This window comes from Melanotaenia boesemani, chromosome 17, assembly GCF_017639745.1.
Source record: "Melanotaenia boesemani isolate fMelBoe1 chromosome 17, fMelBoe1.pri, whole genome shotgun sequence".
Classification (NCBI taxonomy): domain Eukaryota; kingdom Metazoa; phylum Chordata; class Actinopteri; order Atheriniformes; family Melanotaeniidae; genus Melanotaenia; species Melanotaenia boesemani.
Genome location: NC_055698.1, coordinates 32532958 through 32545757, shown reverse-complemented (window position 1 = coordinate 32545757; position 12800 = coordinate 32532958). Strand labels below are relative to the sequence as shown.

Sequence of the window (12800 nt, the reverse complement as noted above, 5' to 3'; positions counted from 1 at the left end):
TTTCATCCTCTGAGATGTTGGTTATCTTCTAATGGGGATAAAATATGGCTGGATGAGATCTGGAATTATCTTTGGAAGTAGGGTTGTGTTATAAATACTGAAATAAAGTCATCCTGATGTGCTTGCCTCCAGCAGATCTGAGAGATTGAGTGATGGAAGTAAAATGTTTAAACATCTTATTTTTGCAAACTAAGTACAAGTTTTATTATTAGATGTTCTGGGAGAGATGATGATAACAGGTCTGCCGGTGAGAGTGGAGCAGAACAGCTTTGTAAAACATGATGATGGAGCGTCAGAACAAAGATGAAGGCTGAAGATGAGGAGGAAACCTGACTGTAACATACACAACGAATGTTCTAGCACATTTCTCTGTGGAGAGCAGTATTTTAAGAAGAGCTGTCCCAGATCAGAGGTACGAGGACGAGGAAACGTCTGACATCTGACATCATTTAAAGCTGCAGATTTTCCACTAAATGCAGAGAGAGTAGATTTAATAAGCTGCTGGATGACGAGGGAATTCACTCCCTCACTTCTTCAGCTGCTGGAGAGGCAGAAAGAGGAACTACAGAGAGGTGATGCCACAAGATTCAAACATTCTGGGATGTTTCCTGTGTTAGGTTATCTTCACATTTCACAGCTCAGGGATTCTGTGGTTTTACTCTGATCTACTGAAGGTAACAAACATGGGCAATTCAGTTAGATTTAGCAGAACTTGATGCAAAGTTCACAAACAACATGCAGAACTGCTCATCTGACCTGAAATCACATGGAAGAAAAAACAGGAAGCGGCTGAAGCACAGACAGAACTTTCTACTTCCTGGTTCATGGACACTTTTGAGGAAGGACTTAATTTATGATGTTTAAAATCATGAAATCTACAGAAGGATTCTAGCTGGGCTCTGCATCGATCACCAATAAATAACCATTTTTACCTCCCGTCCAAGTGAACCGAGTTTAGAGCAGGGCCCTCAAACTTAGGGGCCACTAGACGTAGAGGTTGGGTAAGGCAGGCTGGGTGTGTTTGGGTGAGGCTGGGTGAGACTGGTTGAGGCTGGGTGATGCTAGTTGTGTCTGGGTGACGCTTGGTGAGGCTAGGTGTGTCTGAGTGAGGCTGGGGGAAGATTGGTGAGACTGGGTAAGGCTGTGTGTGTCTGGGTGATGCTGGATCAGGCTTGGTGAGGCTGGGTGAAGAAGAGTGAAGATGGGTGAGGCTAGGTGTGTCTGGATGTGTCTGGGTAAAGCTGGGAATCAAGTATTCCATTAAAAAGTGAAAAACTGATCTAATCATCTCAGTTATTCCATCAGAGGATAGACTTTAAAGTTCTGCTGCTGGTCTATAAAGCTCTGAATGGTTTAGAATCAAAATACATCAGAGACCTCTTGACCCACTATGAACCTACCAGAACCCTCAGGTCATCTGGTTCCAGTTTCTTATCAGTTCCCAGAGTCAAAACTTGACAGGGAGAAGCTGCATTCAGCTTCTATGCTCCACATGTCTGGAACAAACTCCCAGAAAGCCTCAGATCAGCTGCTGGATTTTTTAAATCCAGCAGGTGTCTGACTCTGGACACACCTCTCATAAGTCACAGCTGCTACTTCACCCCACAGTGAGCTGAGGGGAAAGTACGTCAGGCTTCTTTTTGTTTCTACAGGAAGAGCCCAGTGCTGAAAGTAGGGTAGGTTTATTCTGGGGGGGTAGGGTAGGTTCATTCTGGGGGGCAGGGTAGGTTTGTTCTGGGGGGGGTAGGGTAGGTGTATTCTGGGGGGGGTAGGGTAGGTTCATTCTGGGGGGCAGGGTAGGTTTATTCTGGGGGGATAGGGTAGGTTCATTCTGGGGGGCAGGGTAGGTTTATTCTGGGGGGATAGGGTAGGTTTATTCTGGGGGCAGGGTAGGTTTATTCTGGGGGGCAGGGTAGGTTCATTCTGGGGGGTAGGGTAGGTTTATTCTGGGGGGATAGGGTAGGTTTATTCTGGGGGGGTAGGGTAGGTTCATTCTGGGGGGCAGGGTAGGTTTATTCTTGGGGGGTAGGGTAGGTTTATTCTGGGGGGGTAGGGTAGGCTCATTCTGGGGGGCAGGGTAGGTTTGTTCTGGGGGGGTAGGGTAGGTGTATTCTGGGGGGGTAGGGTAGGTTCATTCTGGGGGGCAGGGTAGGTTTATTCTGGGGGGATAGGGTAGGTTCATTCTGGGGGGCAGGGTAGGTTTATTCTGGGGGGATAGGGTAGGTTTATTCTGGGGGCAGGGTAGGTTTATTCTGGGGGGTAGGGTAGCCCTGTGCTTTATTTCTCTGAACTTGTGAAACCCTCCTTTCCTTGGTATACTTGGTATAAACGTGTTTTATTAAATCCGATTTTCCAAGTGAACAGATCTGTAGAACATCACGTCTGAACTGTGAACAACCAGCGTTCTATCATTAAGCTGTAAGTTAACCCTGATACTACTCTGTATTTCCAGAACGAGTGTGTTAGGAGAGGAAGATGCTGTGGTGGTCACACACCTGGATGCAGGCATTAAGTGCAGCTGGAACTGGTCTTGGCTCAGATTAGAAGGTCCCAGTGAAGGACAGGAGCCGTCATTTCATCTGTCAGCTGTGTTAAACACTTTATTAAACATTCATACTGGCCTGGAACTCTCACTTTCTCAAAGTGCACTCGATTCATGCTTTTATACAAAATGTCTAAAATTTTCTTCCGGCCTGGCCCCAGACCTCCTAGAGGGACTGTATCCTTCTCACCTTTTTGTCCCCTGACCCGTTTTCATGTCTGTCTCATGCTATTTTTACTCCCTATAGACAGTATGCTCAGATCAGTAGAGCCACCACAGCCTCCTCACCAAACGCCTCCACAGAAGGTGTTCAACATACCCGTCAGGTGAAACAAAGACTACTTTTGCTTCCTAAAGCTATGTACACACACACAAAGATTACTGTTTTTGTCCCAATTTTCCCTCTTCCAGAATGGCAAACGCAGATTATCTTATGTCTTATAAGTTTATTCTAAGAAATTATCATTTGGTCTGAGGTGTGTTACAAGCGAATTCGTCCTGACAATTGGCTCTGAAACAGGGTGTGGCCGACAATCAGAAGTACTGAACATGTTCAATATTTAGGACCAAAAAACTGACGACTCCTGAGTTGTGACTGTGTGGATTGTGACGTGGAATGAAATGTAGTCAATCAGAGAGCGACTGGGGAGCAATGAAGGATTTAAAGTCTGTGTTCACGCCGTCTCCAGTCTGTTATTTTTTTCAGCTGCTTTGTGGCGCCACCGTGCATCAGAAACGTCTTCTTGGCTTTATTCCAGCCATAGAGGAGCATTATTTTTCTTCTTTTCACACACACATAGAACTTTCTGCTCACTGGTTGATCTTTGGCTGCTCCTGATTGGACGTTACCGTCAATCTAAGCTCTCTGATTGGTGGAAAGTCTGACAGGAAGTGGCTTCATCATCATGTCCAGGTCTAAATAGAGGTCTCTTAGCAACATAGTAGTGATGGTGATGTTTTTATGGTGAAATGTGATAAATAATGCTGTTATCATGGATCATTGTGGATTTACCAGATAGAGTCTCTGAATAAAACTACATTTAGTGGCTGGATTGTAAACCTCCTGGACGGGATAGAAATGCTGGAAAACTTCTGTAGATCAGCTAAAGGGTTAAATATCCATCACATTTACCCCACAGAGACACACATCACCGCTGCTGAGACACTGATGGTGACAGCACTAAGAGGGGCAATTTAAAGATGATTAAGGGACTTAACTCTGTTGGTTTATCTTATTAATCACTTCTCTTGTGTCTTAATGATCTGATAATCATTGCTTTAATGAGTACTTTTCAGAGAAAGCTGCTCCTGTGTTAGTCCCGTTGATGTGGAGGGTCAGCCGTGTAAACGGAGGCATGCTGACGGAGGTGGCGCTCCGTGGGTGGAGGAGACGGCAGAGCCGACTCATCGGTGGTCGTGGGATGAAAGAAGCCTTTGACCAAATGCAGCTTGCTGAATCTTTCTCTGAGCATTGATCTGAGAACAAAGGACTATGGAAGTCTTTCAGTTCCCTGTCAGCTAATAAGCACAAACAGCAGCTGAGACATGAATTCTGGGAGAAGCTCCGAGGTCCAGGTTGTTCACTGAGGGATCACGTGGGAACGCTAACAAGTTATTAACATATCAAATACAGTGAAGCCTTAATGAGGCTGGATGCTGAAATTAAGACCAGAAACACAATCAATGATGCACACTGATCCGAGCAGCAGGACTAACATGTCGTGCTTAACCTTGGAATTATTATTCCAAATAGAAAACTACTTGCTTGGATCAGGGGGATGATTCCTCCGTCTGGCCAGCAGGTGGATTCCTTCTCCCATTTTTCCTGAGCTCGTAGTTTTCCACAGCAGAGCTGGGCAACATTCATGTCCATGTTTACATATCTGCACATATCTCCCAGGAATCTGGTGGGTTAGAAGCATGCAGGGCTTTTTTTGTTTTAGCTTTCTGGAATATGACTCTGGACCCACAGAGTTTGCGTTTGGAAAGTGAGGAGCAGGACTGAGAAGCTCTGTAAATCCCCCTGCACACGAGGGGCTTTGACAAATGGTTTTGTCTCAGAGGGGGATTTTTGGGCAACATGAGCCGTCACCATATCCCAGACAGCTTCATTCATCCAGCCTCAGGATCTGCATGGACCTGCAGCATTTTGGAAGCATTTCCTGGTTTTTTTTGACCTTGTGTACATGGAGCCTATTGTTCTCAGGTTTGGCTCAGTAACTGATCTGGAAGGTGAGATGTCATCTCTGAACCTTTTCATCTGAGGCCACTGTCGTGTTCCTGGTGTTCTGTCACGGTGTTGCCCCCTCCAGCAGGTGACCTTGTCTCAGATGAGTCATCAGTAAAAGCCCCTGGTCTGGCTGACATCCCAGTCACAGTGAGGATGTTAACTGGAACAAACTGACTCAACATATGGCTGCAGTACAACGAAACACGCACTCATCTTCCAGCTGTTTCTGTCTTCTTCTTTAAAGCCCCTCACCGAATCACATTTAATGTAGAGTATAATCTGTCAGCGTCCTCTTCACTGCATCTGACCCAGTCAACATAAAGGCATTCTGTAGGGATTCATCGTGTTACAGAGCATCTTAGTCATTTCTTGGAAAACAGTTAAGGAATCCTGATGATTCTTCCTGTAATCAGGGCGTGTACCACCAATCAAACACTTTCTTTGATTTTTATTCAACCAGAAAAGTTAATTGAAAACAAATTCTTATTTAAAATAAGTCCCAGATTTCTGGGAGTAATCGGATTACTGTAATAATCTGATCTGATACGTCTACATGAATTTTCCAGTCGATTATTGGCTTTTTGTTGGAGTGTGTACGTAGTGACGTAATTTCCTGTTATTTTTTAAACATCCTGATTTTAGACATGCTGGTGACTTAGCGTTAGCTGCAAACGTGGAAGCTAATTGTTACGTAGGGACTCCACAGAGACATAGGCGGGTTAACGATACTTTATTTCTCAATACTGAACATAAAGTAAAGGTCTTACTGGAACAGAACAGAAGGAGTCGGCTGGAGGGACAGGAACCAGGAACAGAGGAGGGGTGAGTCCATGAAGTGTGTAGGTTTAAGGTCCGACGAGGACTGAGGGCAGAACTGGGGATTATAAGGACTGGGGGACAGGTGTGACTGATTAGACTAGATGCAGATGAGCAGATCAGGACCAGGTGTGGAGAATCTGAGGAGAGCTGGCAGAGGACTACCAGCCCTGGCCAGGTGAGGTTGTAACACTAAAAAGCTGCAAAACATGAATGTTGTATGTAGTTTATACTCTGACTTCCTGCTGCTGCACGCCATTGTGTTTTTCTTTTACGTTGTGGTCACATTGTGACGGTGTCACATCTGTCGTGACAAGACGATGTGAGCAATGCAGTTTTTTGCAAGTGCAGATGTAAAACAGAATAAATAAATAAATCAGATATCCAAGTTTACATCCACAAAGACACAGAATATTTTTTATAATCACGTAACTGCCATTGAGTCCTGTCTTCTGCCCCCTGGTGGACAACTGATGCACTAAATGAATTTTTCACATCACACAGTAATTAACGGTAAATACAAGTAAAAATGTTGGTATTGCCTATCCCTAATGTGGATGTCCACCACAGCTGTAGTTTTTTGTGTCCTGGAAGAACAACTACTTCTTCTACTGAATTACAGCCGCAGTGTGGCCTATACTGCCCCCTCGGGTGACTCTACCCAGCCCAGCCCAGTTCATCAGCTTCAGACCAGTTCTTGAAACATTTATCTATATTTGTGATTAGCTGTGCAACATGTTAACATATTTCTTTGTTTGTGGACATCCAGTTCGACCATCTGCACGATACTTGTACAGGTTATGGATACTTTTATATCTTCTTTAATTAAACTTATTCTTTCTAATCTTGCTGACATGTTTATATTGTGTATAGATTTGTTTACTTTGCACACTTTGCTTGCTTTAACACTTTGAACACATTTCCTAGTTTGGGATTAATAAAGTACATCTATCCATCTATTTGTTTTGTTGAATTATCATGCGTGTTCCAGCTGTAGCTTTACTGTACATAAAGGACACCTCCAGCGTGGTGCGGAGTCAAACGGAGTTCACCGGGCCAGGCTTTGTGCTGTTTTTGTAGTGGGAACAAAGAGTTCCCAGAGGATCCTACACGGGGTATTCTGTGACTCAGCTTTGATGGCGACTTTAAAGGCAGGTGTTCACAATCGCAGTTTAAACGACGCCGTTTGAAGTGGCAGGGGTTATATCAGGGAGTGAACGGGGTTTGATCTTCCTGGCTCTGCACCTGAGAGCTCAGCTCTTGACCACAACCTGCAGATACACCTGCACCTGAGAAAATGTGCCCTGAGGATGGAGCTGACTTCATCCTATCAACTGTTTACCTTCCAATGAAAAAACACACTAATAAAGGTTTAAAAACTAAGAATCAGTTTGGGACACTGCCTTCAGTTTTCTCAGAAACAAAAGGACAGAAGTGATTAACAGCTACATATCAGCGGCTGGTTGGGTGTATAATTAGAGGGACGTTATCTCTTTGAAGTCCTGGATAAAAAACTGCGTTGAGTGACCGGTGATGGGGCTGCTTGTCTGTGGGAAGCCAGGACCAGGACCCACACAGCTTCAGGCAGTGTAATTGTGATGAAAGACGAGCGAAGCTTCACTGGAAGCCTTCATCAGAGGGTGAGTCACTGGAAACGACGAGCTGCTTCATGTTCTGCACGTGGGCGGATTCTGTTCTTTCATTGAAGAAAACTCTCCCTGAGGGATCAGACTTTCTGTTTGGGCCCATGTCACCACTGCAGAACTGTAATTTGCTTGTTCTCATCGATATTATTCTACTTTTTAGGGGATTCTGCTGTGAGCAGGGCCACACTAATGTGGAGGCAAAATGAGCAGTTGTAGGTTAAACGCTGGGAGAGAGACAAGACATTCACCACAAGACAACTAGAACATGCTGGGTCCTAGTACCGGGTCGTCCTCTTCATCAGGACCGCCTTCTAGTACCGGGTCGTCCTCTTCATCAGGACCGCCTTCTAGTACCGGGTCGTCCTCTTCATCAGGACCGCCTTCTAGTACCGGGTCGTCCTCTTCATCAGGACCGCCTTCTAGTACCGGGTCGTCCTCTTCATCAGGACCACCTTCTAGTACCGGGTCGTCCTCTTCATCAGGACCACCTTCTAGTACCGGGTCGTCCTCTTCATCGGGTCCGCCTTCTAGTACCGGGTCATCCTTTTGGACATTCCCATCAATCTAAGCTCTCTGATTGGTGGAAAGTCTGACAGGAAGTGGCTTCATCATCATGTCCAGGTCTAAATAGAGGTCTCTTAGTAACATAGTAGTGATGGTGATGTTTTTATGGTGAAATGTGATAAATAATGCTGTTATCATGGATCATTGTGGATTTACCAGATAGAGTCTCTGAATAAAACTACATTTAGTGGATGGATTGTAAACCTCCTGGACGGGATAGAAATGCTGGAAAACTTCCGTAGATCAGCTAAAGTGTTAAATATCCATCACATTTACCCCACAGAGATACACACTACCTAGTAGAAGAGATGCACCTCAGGGATCTAGAGGAGGATTAAGGGTTAACAGAATCAATCTTTGTCTTACAGCAGGTCATCATCTTAGTTTTGGGTTGTTTTTATTCAGAAGCAACAATTAAATGGTGGTAAATCAGAGAAGTCACAGAATCATCACATTTAGTAGCCCCTCTGCAAGTTGTGGGATATTTTGGATCTTGCAGATCACCTGAAAGGTTTTTACTGCCAGTGACACGGAAACAAAACTTAAACTAAAATCCCTACAAAACTAATGAATTACAAGAGAATAGTGAGATTCAGTATAAGAAATTCTAGTTAAGTGTTGTTTAACCACAAGTTGAAACTTCATTCATTTGAACTCAACTCCACCCAGAAGGACCACATCCATGTCAAAGCCACTATAACTGGGCTGGAAGTGGGAGAGCAGAGGAATACATGCCAGCAGTAAGTGGGTGATGCAGACAAACTAACACCAAACTTTCCAGGAGCATGAACGTTCCCGGCACATTTCCACCTATCAGCGTCTGGGATCTGGCTTCCAGATCCTCCTGCAGGGCAGGAGGCAGCTTTATAAAGCTGATGGGTAGATTACAGCCTATCTGGCCCGTTCCCATCATAGAGTCCAGGTGAGCTAAGAAAAGCCAGAGTAGGTCTAACAGCAGCAGCTCCGAACAACCGTGAGGCCTTTTACTTCATCCTGATAAGATGTCTACTGTTTGTGACACAAAGCTCTTTAATTACCAACAAAGACCTCCATCTATGATAAGCGCCGTCATGTTTGTGTTGTAGAAGCCTCAGATGGGACATGTGCTTAATTTAGAGGGTGAATTCCTCAGCAGCATCTATATCACAGGCTGAGAATATGTCGGCCTTATCTCCTCTACACACTGAAAGGAAGGGAGTCTAACAGCTCTGAAAGACCCACATTAATCCATCACAAACACAACCTTCCTATTCACTCTGTGGCTGAACTGCTCCCAGGCTTTCTGCCACAAAACACACATTTCTACCCTTTCAGAGGTCATCGGAATCTGACTGAGATCAAATTTTCTGGGAAACTTGCTTATTTTTGCTCTGGCCAAGCCACAAAAAGAGGAAACCTTCAAGTTACACTGTTGAAAATGTTTAACTCTTTCCTAATATTCATAACTGAATGGACTTTTTTGTCCTTTCAGGTAAATTTTCCCTCCACTTTGGCCATCATTCCGGTTTCATTACGCCTTACAAACAGGAGGCAGCATGAGATCCTGCAGTCCAGCAGATGTTTGCGGACAGGAAGCAGTGATGCTAACATGTAGCAATGCTAACATGTAGCAATGCTAGCATGTAGCAATGCTAGCATGTAGCAATGCCAACATGTAGCAATGCTAGCATGTAGCATAGCAACATGGCAGGAGAAACTCGGCTAAAAGACTCTACCAAGCGTCAGCATCCAAACCAAACACAGTTATATGGGAGTGTAAGAAAACCATGAGAACAGCTCTGTCCGCTTTAGAGCTCCTGCTAATTCTCCACTTCAAGCAAACCACACAAACAAGGTGGTTTGTTTGAACCTACTATTTCACAGGGCTGTTTTACTAATTCTCTCAGTTTTCTTTTCAGACCAAAATTATACATGTATTATACTTCCAGTCCTGGTAGTTGTGAAGATATACTTATTTTATTTTGGGGATGTCATTTCAGACAAGAGAAAGAAGAAAGAAGAGGTCAAGAAGAGGTTAAACGTCAACAGGACAGATTTACTACATGTTCAGGTCGTTAGAGTGTAGCCGGAGCTCGCCTGCACACCCCGACTACGCTGCGTTGTGTTCTGGTGCAAAGGGGGGTGGGGGGGGACTGGGCACAGAGGGACGCAGGACGCAGAGGATGCTGTCTGACTGCCGTTTATTCCTGCATAAAATGCAATATCAAGCAGAGTGTGAGTGTTCATGCCATCCAAAAGGCCACCTCCCGCAGTCAGGGTTAAAGCAGACTGACTTTAGCTTTACACTGACAATTTGATGAAAAATAAAATAAAACAACAAATGATATGACAGTGCTTAATGCACAACATTAGAATCATATAAACCAAATTAGTGGAAATAAAGAAAATACAAAAAAAACTTGTCAAACCAAAATACATATGTATAACATATTTAAATCAAGAACACACTTCTCATAGGAACGCTTCCGTGTTAGTCGGCAACGCACTTTAAATTTAACACTAATTTATATAATTTCTGAACCCAAACAGCTGTGTACATACATACCTGCATAAAATGCAATATCAAGCAGAGTGTGAGTGTTCATGCCATCCAAAAGGCCACCTAACATAAAAGTTTCAGGAGAGATGGATTAGCACGTGCGTCGAAGCGCACCCCTCCATGGCCACACCCACATACACACACACGCAGGATGAGAGGAGAGCTGCACGGTAAGCCAACTTACGTCCTCACTCAAATACAACAGCACAGTTCCATTACGTGAATTATAACTTTCACAACATGTTACCAAACAACAGCACTTTGGCTTGTTTACATGAACTGATTAATAAAACTTATGGGAATAACTTTTTGTTACAGCGGCCTCAGATACATACCTCCCGCAGTCAGGGTTAAAGCAGACTGACGAGAGAGGGACCGGAAGTTACAATCACTTCCGCTGGCCTTCAAAATAAAAGCGCTGACTTTGCAAATAAAGAAAATATAAAGCATAAAGCCAAAACAAATAAACGTGTCAGGTTGAAGATAAAATAATAATAATGTAATGAAATGAAAATAATCCCAAACACAATGTGACGGATTTTGGTGAAATTAATAATACACATATATATACACATCAATATAAACAATCCTCCTTTCTCTTGCATGTTACATTCACCTCTCCTTAATTTCTCCAAAATCCTGAGCATATGAAGAGAACTACATTTTGTATATTAGGTGATAACAAGAGACAAAACGTTCACACTCACTCAAACCAAGATGACCCCTTGAATCTGGGTCCTGGACACAGCATATAAAGCTACTTGTGAAATAAGTTCAGAGAAGACAGGAGTTGATCAGGCTACTCTCTCTCCTAGTCAATATGGTGCCTTTTACACCACATAAAACCTTGGCACACGTACTACCGTGAGAACATTAACCACAGAGGATAAAAAAAAAGTAAAAATTGTAATACATCTTCTAAAACAAAACAATAAAATACTGCATAATATACATTGTTGTGCCCCCTTTGTACATTAAGACAGGGTCAACAAAGACTGAGATTTTCTGCTTAACCCTTTCACAATACCCCTTGTAAGTGGTTTCTGTGCCATGTTCTCTATGAGACGATTAACTGCCTTAACAACTCTGCCTGCACGTGTTCTGACAACATGTCCCCCAGCCCCTGAATTTTGTGCTGGTGCTTGATTCCCACCCACTGTCTCAGGTAAGATGTCATCATGTTCTGCCCCACTCATGTTATGAACACTGGTTTGAGAGTCATTATGGTCATCTGGTGCAGGTGACCTGGAAATCACATTGGAGTCAGGTGAGTCTCTCAGAGGTAAGTCCTCCCCACTCTGCCCTACAATCCCACTACTTGCAGAGTTATCCAAGGAACCTGCACACGAAATCTGATCTGAGTCCCAGATTGCAGATGGTGACACTTCATCCCCTTCCTCCGACTCATCACCGTTCCCCAGTGACTCACAGCCAACATCTGAAGACATGCACACCCATGAGAGGGTCCGGTTCTCTGAAATTTCTTCCGGCAGACCTCCTAAAGCATCCGATGGCTGAGTCTGGGATCCACGGATCCCATCTGTGCTGGCTGAACTGGGTTCTTCGCTGCTTTGCTCAGGGACTGGTAAAAAGCTCACATCTAATATCAAGTTCCGATGCACCACCCTAGTCTTCCCACTCCCATCTTCGATTTTGTAGATGTGAGTTCGGGGGTTACAGTCCGTCACTGTATAGATCGTGGGTTCCCACTTATCTGCCAACTTCCTTTTTCCTCTCTCTGCTTTGTTGGCAAGCAAAACTCTGTCCCCCACATTTAGACAGGCGCCCCTGACCTTTTTGTTGTAGCCGTCGGCTTGATGCTGCTGCTCCTTTCTTGTATGCTGCCGAGCAATGCCAGCAGCCTCATGAAGGCTTGCCATCAATTTGCCTGCATAGGTCTTGTAGTCGACCACACTGGCGTCTTTCAGGACCTGCCGGAAGACCATATCCACTGGGAGCCTAGGGACTCGACCAAACATTAGATAGAATGGTGCATATCCAGTAGTTTCGTGCACAGTGGCATTGTAGGCAAAAGTCAGGGCTTGTATCTGCTGTGTCCAGTGCTGCTTTGCTGCCAGTGGTAAAGACCGCAGCATGCTGCCAAGCGTCCTATTGAATCTTTCAGTCTGCCCATTTCCCATGGGGTGGTATGCAGTTGTGCGTGACTTTGCCACCCCTGCGAGACTAAGGAGCTCTGATATGAGTTTGCTTTCAAAATTGGCTCCTTGATCAGAATGTATTCGCTCCGGAAACCCATATATGCAAAATACATTGTCCCACAACTTCTTTGCAACCTGTTTTGCTGTCTGATTTACACAGGGGAAAGCATGAGCCAATTTTGTAAAGTGGTCGGTTACGACCAGGACATCCACCGACCTTTGCTTGCTATCCTCAGCACTCCAGAAGTCTATACACACCAACTCCATGGGTGCTGAGGTATGGATGCTCTCCAGCGGGGCTCGA

General features: G+C 44.5%; 1 long non-coding RNA gene across 1 annotated transcript; it reads right to left on the bottom strand.

Annotated features, from left to right (window-relative positions):
- Positions 1-9961: 9961 nt before the first annotated feature.
- Positions 9962-11922, bottom strand: LOC121657132. Its single transcript, XR_006013520.1, has 2 exons — positions 10673-11922; positions 9962-10400 (listed from the first exon to the last, which is right to left on the bottom strand). It is a non-coding gene; the product is annotated as an uncharacterized LOC121657132 (long non-coding RNA).
- Positions 11923-12800: the final 878 nt, after the last annotated feature.